This window comes from Aulonocara sp. 'chitande type north' Nkhata Bay, linkage group LG9 (assembly GCF_057382095.1).
Source record: "Aulonocara sp. 'chitande type north' Nkhata Bay isolate Kocher_YH1m ecotype deep benthic linkage group LG9, A_spYH_male_GT1.1, whole genome shotgun sequence".
NCBI classification, from domain to species: domain Eukaryota; kingdom Metazoa; phylum Chordata; class Actinopteri; order Cichliformes; family Cichlidae; genus Aulonocara; species Aulonocara sp. 'chitande type north' Nkhata Bay.
The window spans coordinates 24,194,296-24,200,693 of record NC_141352.1 but is presented as its reverse complement, the minus strand read 5'-3'; positions in this window follow the sequence as shown (position 1 = coordinate 24,200,693).

Sequence of the window (6,398 nt, the reverse complement as noted above, 5' to 3'; positions counted from 1 at the left end):
ACACATATGATGTATTAACCTTGTTAACAGCTGTCAGATTAATTGTCACATCATGCAGGGACATTTCCTTTTCAGCGTGACTGCACCCAGAGAGACTGAGACAGGATGACCTTTACACTATGAAGTGGAAGGACTCCCCAGGCCACTACACGGCCAGGAGCACTGTGGGGCAGGTTTATTGTGCTGTGTGTTGTGGGTACCCTTTTGGTAGTTAATTAACATAAGTACATGACAGTTAATTTATTTTCATGCAGCGTTACTGTTTGTCTGTGCAACCTTTCTCCATGATGTTCGTGAATTGCTCATTGGAGCTTATGGTGGAGATATGATACAGGTGGGGACAGGCTTGTTTTGGATTTGTAATTATGGTCATCTCACTGGAGGTTTTGTTGCACGTGTTAAACCATTTCACAACTTTGTACAATCACAGGAGCATGAAATTAGCCTAACTGTGACTGTGGGGACTAAATTGCGTGTGGCTAAAGTGGTATGACTTAACTGGATTTTAATGTGGTTATTTGTCCAGAGCTGGTCACCAGATTTCTCAAAATGACAACTTTTTTTTGTTTTGTTAAAGTTACCACGTAGCAAATGTCTTTGCAAAGAAAAAAAGGCTTACTTAAATGCATTACTATTTATCAAAATTAAATTTTGTATACTTAAGGTTTTAACACACATGATTAATGTACTTTCTTATTAAAATACACCTGCAAAGCCAATTTTCCCAGTAAGCAGTTTTACGAGTGAGCAGTTGCCTCTGTTTTTGCACACGTAGTGCTCTTTCTTGGCACATAAGCACTACCTAAAAATAAAGCACCATAATGATAAACTGGAATAATGTGACACCAGGTGCAACCAGTGGTCTAAAACTTAACTGGGTGCCCTTTTAAATCCCCGAAGCTTTGTTTTCTTCCTTACCTTCTTATGTCTCAGTTATTTTGCTACCCTGATGTTTTTTTTCCAGTATTCCAATAAATCCATTTCCTACAATGATCGGGACTTGGTGGCAACAAGCAAATCAGGGTATTCCAGACTTCCTTTTTCTTATGTCCCAGGTCAGATGAGATATATAATCTTTCCAGCAAGTCCTGGATCAGCCCCAGGACTCCAAAATATGCATGGGCCATTTTTTTTTAATTTCCAAAGAGCAACTTTTAGATGAGAACACATGATAAACATATACTGATGGAAAAAGCGCTGCTACGTGCAACTGAACACGTGGCACAAAGTGAGATTATGTAATGGCCACCGTCATTATCTGTCGGCATTGGATGTGGAGACAAATTGTCAATTTGTCTCCAAGACATTTTAGGTCATTTTGTGAAATGGACAGAGAATGAATTGATATTCATTCTCAGCGTGTTTCCCATTTCTATGTTGCTTTTACGTAAGGAAAAAAAACCCACCTTGGATGTCTTTGAATTAGATATATTAAAGACGTCTGTATAAGTCTTTGTTAGAGAATAAACTCAGCTCCCAGCTTGCATTCAGAAGACAGACACCATTTCTAGTTTTAAGATTAGAGTCTAAACTTCGCTTTATGATAGTTAAGGCAGGATCAGGTGATCCTGAATCGTCCCTTTGTTAGGCTGCTGTAGGCTCAGACTGCCGGAGGACTTCATGTGATGCACTGAGCAAGTCTTCTCCTGTCATGGCGAGTGGGAGGAGCTGTGTGGGGAAAAATAAAGAAGGATCCAAATGCAGACACTCGCTGAGATGTGAAGGAGGTTTATTGAAAATAAAGTACAAGGTGAAAAACGGCAAAACCGAACAAAAGCTAAACTATACTGGGGCAAACTAAACTACTGAACAGCAAACCTGAGCACGGAGGATAAATGGAGGCATACGAAGACGGACGGCAGGGACCACACACGATGGATCCACAGGAGATTACCAGACGGACCAGCGACTACAACGTAAGAAGACACGACTTAAATACACGCAGAAGAACACAGGGAGATTACACACAGGTGGGAAACACAGCTGGAAGTAATTAACAAGACAAGACAAGGGAGGTAAACTGAATACACTCACATGAGACACAGACCTTCACAATAAAACAGGAAACAAGAACCACTACACAAAGATGCAGACTAGACACAGAACTGAACCTACACTAAACATGATACACAAAACCTAAGAACTAATCCCTGAACACGAATAAACAGAAACATAGAATTCTAATAATAATCAACAAAGCACAAGAGCATCAGAAAATAAACCAAAACATAAAAAACTCAAAATGCTCGGTCAAAATGACCCAGAACCGTGACATCTCCACTCACCTCTTTTCAACCCCGAACTGTTTATACACCATTGCATCATGTCATTAAATTTTATCTTCTCTCTTAATTAGTCTATTTTTTTGCCCTGTCTCCCTATGCTCTCTCTTTTTTTCTCCGTTTCTCTTTCCCCTCATCACCCAAACAGTCGTAACAGATGTCTGTCATTCCCTGATCCCAGTTCTGAAGGAGGTTTCTTCCTCTTAAATGAGAGTTTTTCTTCCTGCCATTGCAAAATGTCAGCTCATCGGGTCATCTGATTTTTGGGGTTTTCTCCAGAATACTGCAGGGTCTTTACCTTGGAGCATCAAGTGCCTTGAGGCACTTTATACTACAAGGCTGCTGTGACTGGCGCTATATAAACAGTCGCTAGTAGTTTCTCTGGATATATTTTTTCTCAGATTAATTTTATTTTTTGCAAATGGCAGGTAAAACATAACACCCCAAGAAGTAATTAAAAAGCTTTCAAAGGCTATCCTCATCTGTTCTGGTAAATTGTGTTATGTTGAAAGTTTAGTTTTTTTGGGTAGAACTGATGTTGACGAAGGGAGTCATTGTGGTAAACATGTTGTAGCCATAATCTAAATTTGGAAACAAAACTCCTTCATTAGAGTGCTTACTCTTAATTTCACAGTTGAGTGGAGTTACAAACAAGTCTGTTATTGTTTTTCTTTTTAAGAATTTAAACTCATAGTGCATCTGTCTTCCTCTATATCTAAATGTTGTACAGTATCACTATAGAACTGGGTGGCCTGGACTAAATGTCAACATTTATATTTGCTTTATGTTTGTGTAGCAAACCATCTAAAACCTCACAGGGTTAAGTTGTGTTATTTTTACACTTCTACAGTGAAAAATTTAATGGACTGTCAACAGCAGGAAGTCTCTAAAATCGTCTGAGAACACTGGAAGTTGTTTAAAATAAACTCAAGATAACTTTTCAATTTTCTTGCTTATTGTTCACAAATGCCTGAACAACAGTTACTCTGAAAAATCCTTATTTTCAAAAGAAAAAACACATTTGTTCTACTTATTGTAACACTAAATAGATAAAATACGCAAAGGACAATTTTTTATTTCATTAAAATTTTAATGTAAAATCTATGTAGGTGAAGAGAGGATTCTCAACAACTACCACATCTCTATTCCAACGGCTAAATGTCTTATGTAATAATAATAATAATAATAATAATAATAATGGATTGGATTTATATAGCGCTTTTCAAGGCACCCAAACCGCTTTACAATGCCACTATTGTGGTGTACCTCAGGGGTCCATTCTAGGCCCCCTGCTGTTTATTCTGTATTTGCTCCCTCTGGGCGATGTGCTGCGCAAACATAATGTGTCCTTCCACACCTTTGCTGATGACATTCAGATCTACCTCCCTCTGAGGTTAGACTGTAAGGACTCTCTGCAGCCGTTATTCTCCTGTTTGTCTGACATTAAGACTTGGATGGCTCTTAACTTTCTACATCTAAATGAAAGTAAAACTGAAGTCATTGTGTTTGGGCTTCCTAAAGACCCCGACCTTTCCTTTGATTTTATGGGACCCCTAACTTCCGAATGTACTTCCTCCATTAAGAGCCTCGGTGTTACTTTTGACAGTGCTTTTAAATTTGATAAACAAATCAGCTCCGTAGTCAAGGGATCTTTTTATCATCTACGGATTTTAGCTAAAGTCAAGTCCTACCTGTCCAGGAACGATCTAGAAAGGGTGGTCCATGCTTTTATTACTTCACGGCTGGACTACTGTAACTCCCTTTATGCTGGTTTAGATCGTTCCTGCCTGCATCGCCTTCAACTGGTGCAGAACGCTGCTGCTCGCATGCTGACCGGCTCCAAAAAGAGAGACCACATCACTCCGGTCCTCTGCTCTCTCCACTGGCTCCCAGTTGCTTTTAGGATTGATTTTAAAATTTTACTGTTGGTTTTTAAGGTTCTTAACGGTACTGCACCTCCTTACCTGACAGAGCTTCTTAGCATTTACCGCCCCAGGAGATCTTTGAGGTCAGCAGACCTGATGCTCTTAGATGTTCCCAGGTACAGACTAAAGACTAGGGGAGAGAGGGCTTTTGCTGTGGCTGCACCCAGACTGTGGAACAGTTTACCTCCTCACATCAGATTCTCCACAAGCCTTGGAACTTTTAAAACTGCTCTTAAAACTCATCTCTTCTCATTGGCTTTTAGCAAGGTTTAACTTATTGTTTTAATTTATTGTTTTATCAGTGAGGTGTTTTATGTACTTGTGTTTTATTGTATTTTATATTTGTATTTTATTGTACAGCACTTTGGTCAGCCTCGGTTGTTTTTAAATGTGCTTTATAAATAAACTTGACTTGACTTGACTATTCATTCACTCTCGCGCACACTCACACACTGGTGGAGGCAAGCTACGGTTGTAGCCACAGTTGCCCTGGGGCAGGCTGACAGACGCGACCGCCATGTCCTTACCAGGTCCAACTTCAGATAAACATCAAATAGCATTTTATACTTTGCGAAAAAGAAGTAGTATGTAAAAAAAAAAAGTAGAGCCCATGATTCAGTAGCTTGTAGAAGCACCTTTAGCAGCAATAACTTGGAGTGACCATTTTCTGTATGACTTTCAATTTCTCATGTCACTGTGGAGAAAGATTGGCTCACACTTCTTTACATTGTTGCTTCGTTTCAGGGACGTTTGCTGGCATTTATTCATGCACAGCTCTTTCAAGGTCCTGTCACAGCATTTCAGTCAGGTTTAGGTCTGGACTTTGGCTGGGACACTGCAAAACCATGAGTCTTTTCCGTTTCAGTTATTTTGTTGTAGATTTGCTGCTGTGCTTGGACGAATTTGCTGGGATAGCCATTCCTGTGATGATTGCCAACTGTCTTCAATATTTTCTATCTGCGAATAGTCTTTGAATGATGGACTTCACCTTGCCATTATAATGCTAATATAGATAATGTGTAAAAGTTTGGTTATATGTGGTCAGCACTGTCACCTGACAGAAAGAACATCCACCTCTCTGTGTGGGGTTACTATGTTCTCTCTTCAGGTACCCCTGCTTCCTCCCACAGTTCAAAGATATGCTTGTTAGGTAAATGCAAATTCTAAATTGGCTCTAGGTGTAAATGTGTGTGTGAAAGTCTTTCTGTGTCTCTGTGTTAACCGTACAATATACTGGTCACCTGTCCAGCGTTTACCCCGCCTCTTCCCCTATGACACCCGTGAAAAAGGCTCTAGTCCAGACTGCAACCCTGAATCGGATAAACAGAAGAAAATGAATGGATGGATAATGATTTCACATCAGAAGAGCTATGATACAGTGCAGATATCCCAAAACATTCAGTCATATTACTATTAAATTTCCAGTGCTTACAGAGCATTCACACGTTTAACATTTTGTTCTACCATTTCTATATACACAGTTTTTCCTGATTTTAAAGTATGCTTTACTTGGGTGCAGAAATGGAAAGAGAAAAAGGTGAACCAGCAAAAAAATGGGGAAATGTGAGCTGGGTATGCTGCGCTTGTTTGTGTGCTCAAAGACCTATTTCCAGGTTACATACTGTCTTCCTTCATCAAAACCAGAGGGTCTGTGGTTTAGGCGTACAGGTGCACCCAGGGGAATGACTCCTGGTCACAGTAGAAGAAATGTAAATCCTTCTTAATCAGATTCTGCAAAAGCTGATAGTGATGGAAAAAAAGCTTTCCAATGGCCAGTAATACTCTGGCAGTCATGCAGGCTGGCCTTATACAAATCTTGCACAAAGCAGAGGGCAAGAGAGTCTGTTTGCCCACTATTGTTTCTTCCCGTGGAACCTCTCGGTGGTAGTGAATGGCTTTCTGATGTCTTTGGCATGTGATGCTTGCAGCTAGTTGAGCAGCTTCCAGCCCCAGCTTTCTGCCTCAAACCTTTTGGCTTTAAAATGCACAGCCCATAATGCTGCAGTTTTGCTGCATGGCCATGCAGACCTGGAGGATCAGACTGCACTAACAGGATTTTTAATTTCACAAACTGCACTATCTAAAGGAAGAAATCTATATAAATAAAAATAGTATTAATGCAGGTGGGTTTCAGTTAAATAATTTATAAAGATTTCAAATAGTGTTTTTGTCTTTATTTTTATTTTGTTTG